A 17,887-nucleotide genomic window follows, 5' to 3' on the forward strand; every position below is an offset into this window, starting at 1 on the left:
AGCGTTCTCAGCAGAGACAATTTCTTTGGAAGCATTTCTGGTAAATTACCCAAAAAGATCTTGGTAGAAAAGGACCTGAATCTCCAAGGCTCCAACAATGACTTGTTATTATTTCTTATCTTATTCAAAATAAATGTGCCCTTTCATACCTAATTTTATATTACCTATTTTGTGCTCTCCTTGCAGAGGGCACAAAAATTGTAAAAGCTTCAGGTGTCACAAACCGCAGATTGGACACTGCTTATGCTAATCCATGTGTTCGGGATGTGTTTGTGACAGTCAGTGATTAGGCAGGAGCGTGTCCAGGATTAGTCCACACACACCCTGCACTTCCCATTGTTGGGCTTTGGTGCAGCCTTTCCCCCCCAGGAGCGCCTTCCCGATGCCCATGGGGCTCTAAAGCCCTTATCTGAACCAGCCATGCCTGAAACTCTTCTGTCTAGGTGTGGCCAGGCATGATTTCTGCCCACTTCCAAAACAGTTCTGGACATTTAAAAAAAAAATCCACGTAGTGAGTTCTCATGTACAACCTTATGATATTCCTTCTGTTGTTTGTCTTGAGTTGAAATTCCAGTGCTAGATTGCTTCTTGAAGACAGGGGCTACCTTCACAAAAAGAACTTTGTATTTCCCACAGATCATGGTCACAGGAAACTTCTCACCACGTCTCTGCTAGTTTATTTGAAAATTGGGCCTATAGTAATTTCAAAGTTTTCAAAATTTACTGTCTTCTTCAATGAAAAAAGGCAGAACAGGTAGATATTTTCTCTGCTTAATAAAATCGAAAATCTCAGCTGAGGTACAACTCATGTAGGGACCAGAATTAGACTATTGTTCCAAGGTAAGACAATTATAAACCATTTTAAATAGATGATTCCATCTTATTTTTCAGTTCTTGCATATAAGTAGAAATTTCTAGCAAGGCCCTTTCCAGATGGTCCTGTTTATCAGAAAGCCTTCTTTTCAGGCTACCCTAAACCTCCTCTGCTCTAATTTAAAGTTTACCTGCATTTTTCCTTCACTACTGGAGAGATCTTCATAAAACATTAACCATGTCAGCCCCCCTGCTTAAAATCCTCTGAGTTGAAAGAAACCCAGCCTCTTCTCTGACCTCCCACCTTATGTGAGCTGGCCCTGCCTGCCTCCTCAGCTCTTCCTGCCCTCCTCTTCTGTCATTCTGCTCTAGTCACATGGCTCTTCTACTTCCTAGTACACACATAGCACTGGCTGCCTCAGGGCCTTTGCACATGTAGGTCCCCTGCCTGCTCTTCTTCCTGCTCCGTATCCTTCAGGTCTCTGCCTAAATACCACTTCCTCCATGTATCAGGAAGAGGCCTGTGCTCTAGCAGACTCTATCACAGCACTGTATTTATTTCCTGGACCAGAATTTTCCAGTCTGGAATCATTTCAGTAATTGCTGGCTTCGGCTGTATACGATCGGTGTTGCCCATGAATGAGTTCTGTGAGGGCAGGGGCCCTGTCTGTTTTATTCACTGTTGTGCTATCCCACATCTCCTTGTCACATGGAAGGGGTTCAGTACATATTGGTCAACTGGAGGGCAGAAGCATTTCATCTGTGGTTCGTGGGTGTTCAGGACCTTACCCCCCAGGTTGGTGGTTCCCTGAGGTGAGAGAGGCTCTCCTGAGTCTGAGAGGCCGCCCGAGGGCAGGTGCCCACCTTTGGGTTGGGTCGGTCAGGTGGCCCGGCCAGCGGAGCAGTGGCCTCCTTCTCTCTCACTGCTCTGGCCCCATCAGACACTCACTGAGTCACAGGACTTTCTCTCACCATTCTCCCTGGCCTCACCCTGCAGGTCTGAGAATGCCAGCGGGGAGCTGTGAGCACCAGGTGCTGCCTGTGAGGCTGAGAAAAGGTGGGTGGGAGACCCCTGCTGCCCTCACATCCCTGTCTTTTCCTGAGGCCCCCAGGTGTGAGCACTGTCACTCAACAAGGCCAACGGAATGGATTTGGGGTGTGTCATCTCGAGGAGACGGGGATCACTCAGGGAGATGAGTCCAGATGACATTTTAAAAGATGCTATTGTCTAAGGGGACAGGGAACAGCCTGTTTTAGGGCCTGGATCTCACTTGGGTGTCGATGGGTAGAAGAATGATTTAGTAACTAAAGAAAGGGAAATCTGCTTCTGAGGCTTTTTCCAGCTGTTCAGCCATTAATACGTCCAAGAGCTGACCTTTAATGTGGGCGTGCAAGGCCACCCTGCTGGGACAGACCAGAAGAGTCAAGCCAAGAGATGCTGATGGCAAATCTAAAGCAGCCAAGGGTGTAGAGCAGCTAGGGCCACAGTCTTGCAGGCAGGCAGCCAGAGAGGTAGGAAATCAGAGCCAGCAATTACACATTTGCAATGGGACCAGTGAATGTACAGGGGTTTTGTGGAGGCTTGAAACAGGGGCAGCCACACTAGGCCTGAAAGCTGTATACAAACAAGGACCAGCAGTATCTCGGAGGGGATGGGAAATGTCACTCCTGTTCCAGAGCAGGGTGAACAATGATGCCTGGGGCCACAGGTGGTGGGTGTCCCACAATTTCAAAGGATATTTAGTGGCATTTGGTAAAGCCCTTTTCATGTAAACAGCCAAGCCTATAAGTGGTCTATTATCATCTTCATTTCCTAGCTATGGAAACAGGCCCTAGAGAGGCTGAGTGACTTACCTGAGGTCCTGGCTGCTTAGCGTCAGAACCAAGATTGGAAGTTAGATTTTCTGATGCTAAGGCCAAGCCTTGGCCCTTTCCACTAAGCCACCGAAGTGTTTTGTGAGCTTTGCAGCCCACCCCCGCGGGAGACTATGCCTCCCCTCCCCTTCTGGCTCTTCCTTTTCCTCAGTTCCAAGTAAGTCAGGTACCCTGAGCCTACCCAGGGCCCAGTCTGTGCAGGGGCTGTTGCTCTGCTTCACTGGTTCATGAGGTGACCCTTCTTGCCCTGGACCCAGCTCCCAGGCGGTCCAGAGGTTATGGGATTTGGGATTGGAGCAAGATAGCAGATTCTCTCCTAGGCTCTACCATCGGGTGCTGGAGATTGGAGAGCCCTGTGTGTGAGGAATGGCTGATTCCACCGAACTCCTTCAGGTTCAGAATGGACTGTTGGCCTGGCTTAGATGGAATGTCTCCAGTCCTAAAGAGGCTGTGGTAGATTGCATTAATGGCCCCTATTTTTTCCTCCCTCTTTTTTCATATCTTTTACCATGTGACTTTATGGATTTTATTTCTTTATTTCTTGAAGCTGGGATTAGTCATGTGACTTGCTTTAGCCAATAGAATCAGGCAGAAGTGACTATTTTCTACCCTAGGCCCCAAGAGATGTTGCCCGCTTCTGTTGGCCCTCTTGCTCTTCTCCTGGAAAGAACACGCCTGGGCTAGCCTGCTGGCTGACGAAAGGAGGAGGGTGAGAGACATGGGAAGCCGAGGGCAGAGCTGCCCCAGCTAAGGGGCCCCAGCCAAGCATTCCAGAGGGAGCCCCCAGCAGATCTACAGGTGCCTGAGGGGACAGCTTACACCAGCCACTGCACACGTGAGCTAGAACTGTTTAATTTTGTGTGTCCCTGGGGCTTTGTGACTGGTAAGCAACAGTCTGCTGATGGTAGCTAACAGAGTTGAGTTAGTGAAGTACCAGAACTCTGAAAAGCTAACTCAGTGGTATGTAGGAAACAACAGAAAAGTAAGAAAGTTGCTTGACCAAACCTCAGCTCAGGGAGGGACTTAGGTATCCTGCAGAGTCCCACCCCCTTCATCTTGCAGATGAAGAATCTGAGTCCCAGATGGGTGAAATAACTTGTTTCAGGCCACACAGTTGTCTTGAGAATAGAAGTCCAGTTTCCCAGTCCAGGGCTCATCAGAGCCCTGCCTGCAGACCTGCCTTCCTCCTTGTATAGTTGACATGAGCACATTGGGGCTGATGGGAGTCTGGACATGTGGGTGAAGGTCAAGAGTGGGGTGTGCAACACAGCCATGCTCTTAACCTCTGAACCCCGCAGGCTCTGACTTCTAGGGTCTGAGACCGAATAAACACCCTTAAAGCAGGAGGCTGATCCCAGTGTGAGCACTCCACCTTTCAGAAAGTGTCTTCTGGCTCCAAAAGGCAGCCCGTTGCCTCTTTCAGCTGGTAAGGCCCAGAGGTCACTTTTGAGCTCTCAATACGAAATTGGTCCTGTTGTCAGAAACCTGTGACGTGGCCTCGGGACTGTTCAGATAGTTGGATGACCCTCTGGGCTCTGGCCCTGCCCTGCCCTTGGAGACTGAGAAATGCTCCCTATTAACGGGCGTGGTATAGAACAATCGGCTTGTGTAAACAGTCTTCCTCTGCTGCCAGCTTCATCTCTTGCACGTCTCTTCTCCCAAATGACAGGCAGCCGGTGTGAGTTTGCACAAGCATTTTTGTGAGTGCAAAATGTGGGGAAGGAGCCGGAGTGGGACAGGGCCAGTGTGTGTATAATCAGGGATCTGTGAAACTCTCCTTTCCTGGATAGAACATGATGAATTTACCAGTCATTGTGCTCGATAATTCTGTCCCTGGGTCTCCCACTGGAAATAAAAAATTGTCTCCTTTTTATTTCCTTCTTATTAGAAGTGTACAAATTAGATCTCTGTTGGGAGAATCAAGATTCCAGGCCAGTTCTGAGAAGAGGGGCAGGTGGAGGGCTCCAGGAAGCCAGATTGGAAAAGAATAAGCTGTCTGAGCCCTTCTGCTCAGCCCCCACCTGTCAGCTTGGACCCTTCACCACTCTTCGGAGGAAGGCCTCTGGGATTCCTGGTCTGTTGGCTAGTCGGGAGCGAGGCTGAGTTCAGGCTGCTGAAAGGTGACCTCAGGCCGCCTCCCAGAGCCGGAGGCCCTACGTGCTGTGGTTCTCCAACCTGGCTGCACGTTAGAATCACCGGGGAGTTTTAACGTACCCCTACCCAGGCTCCGCCTCAGACAATAGCATCAGAATCTTTGGGGGTGAGGGCCTGAGCAAGGTATTTTTAAAGAACATAATTTATTTAAGTCATGTTTCCACAATTTTATTTTTAATAACGGCTGTGCTTCACAACTGGCTCACAGAATTAATGAAAAATTAATGATCATCTCTCACAAACCTGAGTGAGCCAGTGCCAGCACACTACTGCATATTCCAAAGAGTCCCAGTTTTTTTTCCCAACCAAGAACTCTTTTCCCAGTCCTGGGCTTACACAGCAAACCTCCTACCTCTCTGTTTATATGAGTCACAGACAGCTCAAACTTAACATATCCAAAAACAAATTCTCTGTCTTTTCTCCAATTCTGATTTCTTCAGCGCTCCCTAGATCACCATTCAGTGTTCAGACTAGAAGAAACTTGTCATTTTTTTCTGCTCAATGACACCTTCCCCACTGGCCCTCCTTGAATCTGTCACCAACGGGAATATGTTCTGTGTCCGGGTGTGTCTATATCTTGAGTCCATCTGCTTCTCTCTCTCTTCCACGACCCCTCTCTGGCCCACAGTACCGTCATTACTCCCTGGAACTACTTCAGCAGCCTCCTGACCTCACTCCCTCTTTTATCCCACTGGCCTCCAGGACAGTGAGAGAATAAATGTATGTTGTTTTTAAGCCAGGCTGTTTATCTGTTGTAGTGACTACAGGAAACGAACACACTGCCCACTGGGGGAGGCCCTTTGAGCTGTCAAGTCAGTGTTACCCTTCGTGGGTAACATCCCCTAGCCCAACACATAATCCACATGAATCCAACCCATCAGCCAATTGGCCAACATCTTCCATGAGCAGCCATACTAAGCCTTTTCAGGGAGAGAACCCTGTAAATTCCCTCAGGCTTTTCCAGTGCTCTTAGGATAAAATGCTTCCTCCTCCTCCTCATGGCCTGTAAGCAAAGCCCCCCTTGGGCTGTGTGGCCTTTGCTATTGGGCTTGGGCCACGCTTAGCCACATAGCCCTCTTTCCAATAACTCCCACCTCCAGCTCCCTCCTTCAGGGTTTTCACTTACACGCTTTCTTCTGTGTGGAGCTCTTTTTTTTTTCAGTTGAGGTATAATTGACAGACACTGTCATATTAGCTTCAGGTGTACAGCATGGCGATTTGACATTTGTACATATTGTGAAATGGTCCCCATAATAAGTCTAGTCACCAAGATTAATACAATGTTATTGACGCTCTTCCCCATGCTGTTACATCCCCGTGACTTCCTTGTTTTATAACTGGAGGTTTCTACTTCTGGATCCCGTTCACCCATTTCCCTCCCTCTCTCCAACCCTTGTTCCCTCTGCAACCACCAATCTGTTCTCTGTAGCATGAGTCTGTGTTTTGCTTTGTTTTGTTTTTAGATTCCACATATAAGTGAAACCGTGGGGCATTTGTCTTTCCCTGTCTGATTTATTTCACTCGGCACAATACCCTCAAGGCCCATCCATGGTGTCACAAATGGCAGGACTTCATTCTTTTTTTCTGAGTAGTATCTTCACCCATTCACCCCTTGATAGACACTTATGGTGCTTTCATATCTTGGCCAATGTGAATAAAAGGGCAATGAACAGAGGGGTGCATCTTTTCCAATTAGTATTTTCTTTTCCTGGGATAGATAACCTGTAGTGGAATTGCTGGATCAAGGGTAGTTCTATTTATAATTTTTTGAGGAACCTTCATACTGTTTTCCATAGTGGCTGCACCAATTTATATTCCTACCAACAGTGCACTGGGGTTCCCTTTTTTCCACATCCTCACCAACACTTGTTATTTCTTTTCTTTTTGGTGATAGCCATTTTGACTGGTAAGGTGATATCTGTTTGTGGTTTTGATTTGCATGTCCCTGATGATGAGTGATGTTGAGAATCTTTTCATGTGCTTATTGGACCTGTGTATGTCTTCTATGGAAAAATGTCTTCAGGTCCTCTGCCCACTTTTTAAATTAGATTGTTTTTTTTTGTTATTGAGTTGTATGAGTTCTTTATATATTTTGAATATTAACTCCTTATCATATCTATGATTTGCAAGCATCTTCTCTCATTCAGTAGGTTGCCTTTTTGTTTTGTTGATGGCTTTCTTGGCTATGTAGAAATTTTTAAATTTGATATAGTCTGAGCAAGGTATTTTTATAAAACTCCCTAGGCAATTCTCATATGCAGCCAGAGTTGGAACCACTGCTTCTGGAGATGAATCTGTCAGAGCTGCCTGTGAGAACTTCAGCCAAATGCTATTTGGGGTGTGATAGTGGGGCAGTTCTGTGGGTTAAGACACTGTCTACAGTAGGCTGAATCTTGGCCCCAAAGATATGAGGTTCTAATCCCTGGAACCTATAAATATTACCTTACTTTGAAAATGCATCTTTGCAGACATGATTAAATTAAGAATATTTAAACAGGGAGATTATCCTAGATTATTCAAGTGGGCCCTAAATGCACTCACAAATATCCTTATAAGCGGGGGCAGAGGGAGACCATACAGACACAGAGGGGAAAGACGTAATGGAAAGATGGAACAGAGAGAAATTTGAAGATGCTAACTTTGAGGATTGGAGGGCTATGACCACAATCCGAGGTATGCTGGCAGCCACCCAGGACTAGAAGAGGCAGGGAACAGATCTTCTCCGGAGTCTCCATGGGCAGCAGAGTCCTGTCAATACCTTGATTTTGGCCTGTGAAACTGACTTCTGATTTCTGGCCTCCAGGACAGTGAGAGAATAAATGTGTGTTGTTTTAAGCCAGGCTGTTTATTTGTTGTAGTGACTACAGGAAACGAACACACTGCCCACTGGGGGAGGCCCTTTGAGCGGTCAAGTCAGTATTACCCTTCGTGGGTAACATCCCCTAGCCCAACACATAATCCACATGAATCCAACCCATCAGCCAATTGGCCAACAACTGTCAACCAGGGACCCTTCCCACGCCAGATAAATAGCAATTACCAGGCAGGATGGGTAGAAGCATGGGGCATGGGCAGGCCTGGGATTGAGTCGGCCAACAGGTTTGGCATCCCTGTGGTTTTCCACCTCCTGGTCACATAATAATCAGAAGAACTTCATGTTTGGGGGTGGCTCTCCTCTGTAGGCCAGAGCTGGTGGTTGGAGGGACCATTACAGAACTAGGCTTACTGACAGCAGCGGGAACAGGGCCCCAGCACAGTAGAGGCTGGGTGGCTGTACTTAGCTTTCAGAAGCTGTTAAAGGATGTAATTGCAATAATTTGATGAGCTGCAGAAGCCATTATTGTGGATGCAATTATTATAGTGACCAGCACGTTCAGAGTGGTAGCCACAGGGGCCTGACCTGCAGAGAGTTGGGGAGATGGTTAATGGAACGTAGTAACTTAGGAGCAAAATGTATGAGCAGCAAACGGGGGTACTACTCAACTTGTGTCAGCAGAAGAAATCAAGGATAGGTGATCAGGAGTCTATGGGAAATCACCCAATAAAAAGTAAGGAGTCCTTGCCTGGTTTCTGGATCTGAGCCAGCTTTCAGACGCAGGGCCCAGTGACTGAGGGAGAGGCCAGGTCCCCAGGGAGAAGGGCCCCAAAACACCTCTGGGACTATATGTGGTGAGGACTCCTCAAGTCCAAATCTGCGAGACCTTATTGTGCTCTGGGGAAAGGAGAACACCCAGTGTTTTATGCATAGCTGGGCACTGAGTTTGAGCTGACATTGACGCTCAGAGATCCAAAGTGTCATCAAGGTCCCCTAGTTAGAGGGGGGGTGTAGGAGGACCAGGTAATAAACGAAGTTCTGGCCAAGGTCTAGCTCTCAGTGTTTCTACTGGGTCTTGTGGACCCACCTGTGGTCACTTCCCGAGTCCCAACATGAGTAAACTGGACTGTGCTTTCTGTGCCTGCAACTCAGCTCTGCCAGGTTAAAGGTCCCGATCTCCAAAGAGGGCGCATTTCCACCAGGGGGCTCAGCAAGAATCTCTTTGAACTACTAGCTTTGGCTGCCACCTGGCACTTCAGGCTCCTTGTGTCCCAGGGTCAGCAGGCAAGAAGTAGGGCACCACCTCGATTGGGATGATTGACCTTGATCATTAGAGAACATAGAGCTGTTATTATGCAATGGAGGCAGGGAGGCAGGTGACCCGTAGGGCACCTCTTTGGTGCTTTCTTCCTCAGCAGCCATGGTAAATGGGCAAGTGCAGTAACCCCAGTCTAGGAGGGCAAGGTGAACAGGGCTCAGACCCTCAGGTTTGAGGGGTTAAGTGATGCCGCCAGCATGAGACCAGCAAAGGTGCTCATGGAAGGTGAGGGCAGATCTAGATCAGACAGTGGTAAGAAGGGATGGTGAAGGTAGGTAGAGGCCCTAGAGCAGCTGCAGCAGTGGGAGCTGTAGTTGTCCCATCAGCTTTCCTTCTGAGCTCTGAGTTGTCTCATTAACCTTCCTCCTTTAGGTCTCCCCCAGGAAGAGAGGCTCATGGGAATGGTGGAGGATTTCACAGCACTTTCCAACAAGGCAGTTCCTTAACATCCTCACCCAACCTGGAGACATGAGCTGGGATCTCAGAATGAATGAGAACAGAGAGAACTTTTATCATTCATTCTCCTGGATGTGGCTACTTCTTGGAACTGCACGTAACACAGAGTAGGCATGTGCTTCCTGTCAGTGCTGTTTGGGGAGTGTTAATTTTATGTGTCACCTTGACTGGGCTAAGGAATGCCCAGGTAGCTGCTAAAACATTGCTGGGTGTGTCTGCAATAGTGTTTCTGGGCGAGGTTAGCATTTGAATCTGCATACTGAGTAAAGAAGGTCACCCTCATCAAGTGGGTGGGTGTCATCCTATCCTTTGAGGGCCTGAATAGACCAAAAGGGTGGGGGAAGGATGAATTTGCCCTCTGCTTGATCTGGGGCATCACCTTCTCCTGTCCTTGGACACCAGAGCTCCCGGTTCTCAGGCCTTGGGACTCAGACTGGGGCTTACATCATCGTCTCCCCTGGGTCTCAGGCCTTCAGGATTTGACTGGAGCTACACCTCTGGCTTTCCTGGGGCTCCAGCTTGTAGGTGGCAGGTCATAGGACCTCCATAATCATGTGAGCTAGTTCCTTATAATATCTCTCTCTCTCTCTTTCTCTCTTTCTCTCTCTCTCCTGTTGGTTGTTTCTCTGAAGAACCCTGATACACTCTCCATCCCCCATTCCAGTCCCAACCCCCACCCCTCCAAAGACCTCAACCAATTTCCAGCAGGTGTTTTGTGAATAACTTTGCTCAGCTCTCTACGTTGGCTTTAACCCTCAACCCCAACCCTCCCCAGATTGCAGATTTCATTAAATCATGGACTGGTCAAGCATCCCTGAAATCAGGGCCTGGAAGTTTCTAGATATTCTATATATTAAAAAAATAATAAGTGAGGGGCTGACCCTGGTCCTCAAGAAGCCCACTGCCTAGTACAGGGATGGGGCTGGAGGAGGAAATGAGGAGGATGGGAGAGGACTGAACTAGCAAGCAGTTATTAGGCCATATAAAAACTCTGGGGAATACGTAACTGCCAGATGGATGCTGTGGCCTGGCTGTCACAGCTTTAGGAGGTAAGAGCTTGATGGGGTTGGAGAAGAAAAGGCTTCCTGCAGAAGGTGGGACTTCCTCCGGGCCTAGAACAGTACAGAATGTCCACACAACCGAGAACACTGGGACTGAAGGGGGTGCATTCATTCATTCAACATGTAAGTACTGGGTATTTACTTGGTGTCTGGGATGCAGACACCAAGTGAGCAGAAGAGACAAAAACAATCCCTGTCTTCATGGAGTTTACCTTCTTACAGGGAGAGACAGGTGATAACCATGTATGAGTTCATGGTGTATTAGCAGGCACAGCATCCTTGGGGAAGAACAAAGCAAAGGTGAATGACACTTGGGGTCAGCAGAGTGGAGTAGGTACAGGGATGGGCTTCGCGGGGAGACAGGGAGCTTATAGATCTTTGGGGGAAAAGCACACAGGCAGAAGGAGCAGCAGGTACAAAGGCCCTGAGGTGCACATATGCTTGGTCTGTGTGGCTGGCTCAAAATAATAGGAGGTTAGGTTCAAACTTTTCTTTTACTCTGAACAAGAAAGGAAACACTGGTGTGTATACTAGCTTTCTATTGCTGAGTAACAAATACTACAAACTTAGTGGTTTAAAACAACAAAGCTATTGTTCTCACTTATTTGCACTGCTAGTTCTCACTGTATATATTCTCACAATTTCAGTGGTCTGCCATGTTTCCCCTGGGTCCCTTGCTCAGCGTCTCACCAGCTGAATCAAGGTGGGAGCTAGAGTTGCAGTCTGATCTGAGACCTGGGATCCTTTTCCAAGCTCACTGACTGTTGGCCGAATTCAGTCCTTTGTAGTTGTAGGATTGAGATCCCCACTTTCTTGCTGGCTATTAGCCTGGAGTCATTCTCAGTTCCCAGAGGCCACTCGCTCTTCACTGCCATGTGGCCCTCTCTACAATGTGGCTATTTGGAAGCGCATCTCTGCTGTTTCTGATCTCTCTGACTCCCCTGTCTCTGGCCCCTGGACCCTCTTTTAAAGGGGCTCACCTGATTAAACCAGGCCCACTCACACCAAGGACAGGAATCTTGGGAGCAGCTGAGAGTTCTGCCTATGACAGCAGGGGAGGAGCACAGGCTGACTGACATTTAAGCAGGACCACAATGGTGTTGCATTGAGAATAGACTGTGAGGAGCATAAATGGAAGCAGGGTGACCAGTTAGGAGGCCATAGTAGGGCAGTGGGTGGAAAAGGTGAGAGTGTCGCATGGCCAGGGAATGCCTGAAGGCCTAGCAGGGGGTCCTGGACTTTACTTGGCAGCATAAGGGTAATACCATGATACCTACAGTGATAGCATCCTGAGTTGGCATGGGGACAAGTATAGCTTTAAATTCACAAAGCACAAACGTTCTAACCCACTTTTGCCTTATCCCGAAAAGGGGGTGCCTGTAGTAAAAGCACAATGGTCACCAGGAGGCAAGAGGCTGAGTGCAGTGAAGCGATACGTCCAGGTTTGCAGAGCATCTGCAGTCAGACATAGCAGGTGACCCATCCAGGAGCCCCCAGAGTCTGCGAGCGCTAACCTAGGCCAGATCCTCCATTCCTCCCTTGTCACAGGCCCTCCCATTACCCCATCTTTCCTCCTGTCAAGGAAGACATGTCACGGGACCCTGCAGAGTGCCAGGCAGTGAAGGCGCTGGGCGTGGGGGCAGAAGCAGTCTGCGGAGCGCGGCAGGGATGCGTCTGCGAGTATCCCTCATCCGTCTCGGAGGCTTGTCACGGCTCCGTGAGGCAGAGAGAAAGAGAGAGAACAAGCACCCTTGTTTGAGAACGTGGAATTCGATGTGAAAACGCCTAGCCTAGTACCCAGCCCAGCAGCCCCTGATCCAGTTACATTTCCCGAGGGCTTGCTCTGCGGGATGGGCGCTGACACTCCATCCTTGCATCAGGAGTTCACAGTTTTGCTGAATGTGAGTTTTCGAATAGCCTGTGTACAACTAGCAAACACATGCGTGTATGTGTGTGACTCTAAAGCCAGGCAGTCTGGGTTGAGATCCTGGCTTCACCACTTAATTGCATGACGCTGTGCAAATCACCGAACCCTGCATGCCTCAGTTTCCTCTTTGTTGATGGGGTGATAACAACAGTACTAGCTTCAGTGAATTGGTATAAGGGTTGCATTAATGACATGAATTAACATTTGTAAAGTGTTTAGAACAGTGCCTGGAATATAGGTATGTGTGTGATACATAAAGAGTGTGGAGCTTGAAATCACAAATGATGTCTCCTCATCTTGTGTAGTGTTTTCTCAGTTCTTGGAAATGCCTTGTCCTGGTGTGAATGGATCAGGAGGGTTGTCAACTCGGGGTCACACTTTTTGGGTGGATGAAGGAGAGAGGATGCCCAGGCAAGCCTTCCTGGGGGGAAATCTGGGGTTCTCTGTCCTCAGCCTCAAGCTGGGCTGCCAACTGGCCTGTACGTGGCCTCCAAACCCCCACCCAGACCCCTGAAGCTCAGTGTTTGGGGATAGGAAGTGGGAATGAGCTTTTGAAAGGTCCTTGGGAGATTTTGGTATCAACAAGCTATGGTATTCACTGTCAGTTTTATCTCTTCTGCCTGTGTTTCATTTTTCCTCTTGTCTGTGGAGAGCAAGTGTGCGTATGTGTGTGAGGTGATCCTTTGTCATCCACCGGCTCTGACAGAGTTACAGTAACAACCAGTTTGGATGTGGGCTTTTGTGTCGAAGCTCATTCCATTGTCAGGTCGGTGAGTAAAGCTCATTATTTGTTTCTGTGCTATTGTCAAGACTCAGAAAGCTTTCCTCTTCTCTCTCTTTCCCTCTGTATGCAGTAGATATGCGGGAAACGCATGCCTTCCTGACTGTTGCCTGCACCCCTGAGTCAGGCAGAAATGTATTCAAGGGCCAGCAGTACTGACAAGAATTGTTCCAGGAGGTCAGAGGGAAACAGCAAGACGAGGCCTGAGCTTGGTGTGAGGAGAGCAGGAGGGCTTCTGAGAAGCGGAGGAAGCGAAGCCCCCGTCACCGCCCTCCAGTCTGCTGGAGCTGCTAAGGGGTCAGTCAAGTTGAATAATTCAGGCTCGCATCTCTAGTGGACTCTTCTTACTCTCCACCCCCGCCCCCTCGGAACTGAAATCAAGAGCTCAGAACAGAACTGTCTTTCTGAATCTCCCTGATTGTTTTGTTATGGCTAATGGGCTGATTTGTAGTTACATAACCTTGTCTCTGTTAGATGAAATCTCATTATTCCACCGTGTGGCGCATGTCAGATCCGGGTTCACACTGAGTTACCTGAGAGGAGCTGGGAACGTACTGTTTCTCATCATTTCCACCCAGCAAGAGAACTGGAGAGAAAGCTACACCCAAGGCAATTATGCCAGGTCCTCTCGGGACATTATATAATCTTCCAGAGGCAGTGGAGTGGAGTGGGCCTCGCCACTCCAGTGGGCGCCCCGACCAAGATAGTGTCTTTTCCTTACTTGGCAAGTCTTGGGTAAGTCAGTTCTCCTTCAAGCCCAGAGGATTTTGAGGTGCATTTGTATGCAGTTGGGTGGTGGTGGGGATTCATAAGCTGACTTGAGATTTTCTTCCACACAAATAAGTAAGAAAACAAAATAGAGAGGCCTTCCTTCTGGGCTTGGTGACGGCTTTGTTTTAAGCTTTGATTTGCTCGACTGAGCTCTGACCCAAGCAAATCAGATACCAGCCTTTGACTCCAAATATGAAGGCCCTGACTCCTAGGACAGAGCAGGGCTCCAGGGGGAAGCAGAAACTTTGGTGAGATGCTAGGGCCTGGAGTCCTCCAGGGCTGTAGGGTGGGAGGTGGCAGGTGGGAGAGAGTGAGGACTCTGGGGTCAGCAGAATTGGTTGGATTCTGCTCTGCCTCTTACGAGTTGAGTGATCTTGGACAAGTCACTGTATCAGGTCCAGTCAGGAAGACAGAAGCCACTGTTAGTCTGTCAACAAGGGGTATCTAATTATGTAGGCAACTGAACAGCTGAAGAGACAAATGGGATGTGGAGATGGAGGACCAGTGTAGCAGGAAGCTGCCACCCCCTGAGACCCAGGAAAGAAGTGGTCTTATTAGAGTCCAGGAGCCAGGGCTTTCCACTGGGGGCTAGACCCACATTAGGGCTGCCTGGTGGCAGCTGGGACCATGGAGGGAGGGAATGTCGGGAGGAGTTGGAATAATGGTGGAGACGCCATTCAAGGCAGAGAAAGAAGAGGAGAAATACCCTGGCTTCTCTCTCCCTCTCTCCCTCTCGTCTTCCGCCAGTGCCCCTATTGACTGAGCCTACTGGAAGGCAAAGAGCTTGGGAAGCAAGTCTTCATGATACAGAACAGAGCAGGGAATAGGCAGGCGGTGGACCTAAAAGCAAATGAGTGCATGGCTTGCAGTCAGTGATGCTTTGAAGAAATGGTATTGAATATTAAACACCACCTCCATCCCCGGGGTTGAGGCATGGGTGGGCCAGGAGCAGCCAGTGGGCACATTCAGTTGTCTGGGAGAAGAAGGAAATGCAGTGTTTGCCCACACAGGTACCTCCTGTGGGTACAGCACCTCTGCCTTCTTGGGATAAAGTCACTGATGACCCTGTGGGCTTCCGTTCCACTGCTTTGTTTCTTTCTTTTAGAAGCTGCCTACCTCTGCTAAGAAGATTTACCAGGAAAAACCCAGCTCTGCCTGAGTGACTTCAGAAAAGGATTTGAGGGAAGGTGAGAAGCCGATATCGGATGCTATGTGGTTGACAGCATGTCCAACAACCTGCTGTCCAGCTTCCCATCCCCACTGGTGGTCAGGAAACCTTGGGCCACCTTCATCTCCTCCTCCCTCCTCTCTACCGGCTTTCCTCCACCACACCTCTGTCAGTCCAGTTCCCAGGAGGAAAGAGATGGTTTGACTGAAGGAAGTTTAATGAGGTTAATTTATGAATTATTTTTATGTGTGCACAGGGTTCAGGGAATCTACATGGCATGATGCCACATTAGGGAGGAGCAAGAGTTGGAAGCTGTTACCACCCACAGGCCCTCAGAGCCAAGGGAAGGGGGTCATCCTGATGGAGCCCCTGGGGAGCAAGAGCTTGGGAGGGGGGTCACCCCTCAGAGGCAATAGTTACAGAGAAATACAACTGCTGCCCATTTTGGCAAGACCTGGAAGGAGCGGAGGAACAGATACCCATATGCATCTCTCCCAGCCCTCCCATCTCCTGCTGGGGCCTGGCATTGGCTGACCCGGATGCTGGAGGGCAAGGGCTCTCTGTGTAGTTGCCCATGAAGGCCAGCCTTTGAGGTCAGAATAGGCAGAGAGGGTGGGAAGGGATTTGGGGGGACAAATGGAGAATAATCATCACAGTCCATCCTCTTTGTACTTCTTGTCCTTTATTTAGTGAAGAAACTTGTATCTCCAACAGAGGGGAAATCCAAAGTCCCACGAACCCCTCACCTTCACAGGGGACCTGGTTTCAGTGTTACTCCAATCTGGAGCCTAATTTGTAATGTTAGCCATTGGCCTTCATATAGGGCAGTAGAAAAAAAAGTAGGGGGGAAAATTGTAGAGTTTTTCTTTTCTCACCTCTTCATACTCCCTGCCAGCACCTTGACTGTTGGGCACCTGGTGGCCAGTCCAAACCTTCATTCCCATAGGGTCCATGACCTTAGTGGTCCCACTGTTACTGGGTAGCCAGTTTCACTTTGACACTGATTGTGGGACATGCGGGCACTGAGAGATGCCCCACAGCATCCTCTTGATTGTAGTCTTAGTCCTCTTTGCCCCCATTGTGTAGTGGCAACCAACTTCCTCTGGGTTTAATTAACTGATTAATTAATCACCTCTTTTTTGGTTGTTCTTCTAGCAGCACGAAGAGCCCCAAATGGCTGGGGGTGGGCTCAGCTTCCACTTGGCCTGTGTTCCTGCTCAAAATCTTCAAATGCACTCTCTTTGTTTGAGTTCCTCCAGAAGCCAACCTTGGAACTAGGGCCTGGCGCAGGTGGTTTATTTGGGAGTGATCCCAGCAAATATGAGTGACAGTGTGGGGATGTGAGGCAAGGAAGGGAGAAAAGCCAATAAAAAGTGAATTGATGATCCAATTACTATGGGCAGCTGGGCTTGGTCCTGCTGGACATTCTGAGGAGTCTTGTAGGAACACATTTCAGAATCATCCCACCAGGGACCAGGGAGGCTGGGGCTTTGGCTCCTGGCCTCCATCGGTAGAGCGCTTCTGCCTAGAGAGGAATGTTTCCTTGACTTCCAGGTGCCTCTGGTGGAGTAAGTTGCCGCATGATGGAGAAAGCCTGCTGGCAGAGGAGAGGAGAGGCCTGGCGCTTGAAGCTTGCAGCCTGTGGGGACCTGCCTGCTGTGCTCTCAAGGGAACTCAGGTGGGCCAAGGGAAGTGGAGCATGGCCTGTGCCATGTGTGTGTCATCTTTACTGAGCCCAGAGGAAGTGAAAACATCCCTAAAGTAGGTTATTAGGTAGCAAGAGGAATCGTTCTTAGTTTTGCTTTTTGGTGCTGGGACTTGGGTTATCTGACTTTAGGGGAAATAATACCATACATGGGCTACCGTACTTCATCCTGTGGGACAGCATCCCAGCCTTACAGGGTGTGGGCCCTCAGCTAGGGCCATGGACGTCCCTCCTGAAGCTGTGGCCTGATGAATGCAGCCACTGCCCAGGCCTCAGCGAGGTAGGGAAAAAGTGAGGGGATGGGGGCTTGGAAAGAAATACCCTGCCATCCCTCCCTCCTCTGTTTCTTCCTTCTCCAGTCTCTGTCTGGTGACTTTCATTGGCTGAACTCAACCGGAAGCTGAGGGAAAGGTTGCCTGGATAATGCAGTCCACTGGGGTCAGTCTTCTGGGGAACAGCACATGGCCAAGAGAGCCAGAGGATGGGGGAAGGGGAAGCAATGAGATTCGGCAGCACGCAGTCTGAGTGGCTGCCTCCAGAGGCCTCCTGCTGCCTAGCTATTCCCACAGTCATGACTGCTCCAGCCTATTTATCCCACCCTGGTCTATTGGGACCCCTCCTAAGGCATCTGCCTGTCTCCATCCACCATTCCCAATGCCTGTGACAGACTGAGTGCTATTGCTCCTGATTCAGAAAACTCCAGTGTTCCCTCCTGCACATGGCCAGGGCAAGGCATGTTAGGGATAAAATGATCATTCAGAGACTTCACATCTTATTTCTAGTAGGTATTTCTTAATAGATATTAAGAAGGTAGACATGGATAATTTCACCATAAAAGAGGTGTGGTTGAAACGATGTGTAGATTTGTATTCTTAAATGCCTTAGCGTCATATTCAAGGCTTTTTACAGTCCAAATTTTCCTTCCAGACTTGTTTTCTGAGGCTTGCGTTCTACTGCATTCTCCCATATGCCGTGGGTCCGAGTGCTGCTGATTGCCTGGCACTCAGGATTGCATGCCTCTGTCCTGCAGTTCTTTCAGCTGA

At 48.9% G+C, this 17,887-nt stretch overlaps 1 long non-coding RNA gene across 1 annotated transcript in view; it reads left to right on the forward strand.

Annotated features, from left to right (window-relative positions):
• Positions 1-16,938, forward strand: part of LOC118922804 (uncharacterized) — a 39,416-nt gene extending 22,478 nt beyond the window's left edge. The window contains exons 2-3 of the long non-coding RNA XR_005028897.2: positions 15,077-15,158; positions 16,694-16,938. This is a non-coding gene — a long non-coding RNA (uncharacterized LOC118922804). The remainder of the gene's footprint in view (positions 1-15,076; positions 15,159-16,693) is intronic.
• Positions 16,939-17,887: the final 949 nt, after the last annotated feature.

The sequence above is a fragment of the Manis pentadactyla genome, chromosome 9 (assembly GCF_030020395.1).
Source record: "Manis pentadactyla isolate mManPen7 chromosome 9, mManPen7.hap1, whole genome shotgun sequence".
NCBI lineage: Eukaryota > Metazoa > Chordata > Mammalia > Pholidota > Manidae > Manis > Manis pentadactyla.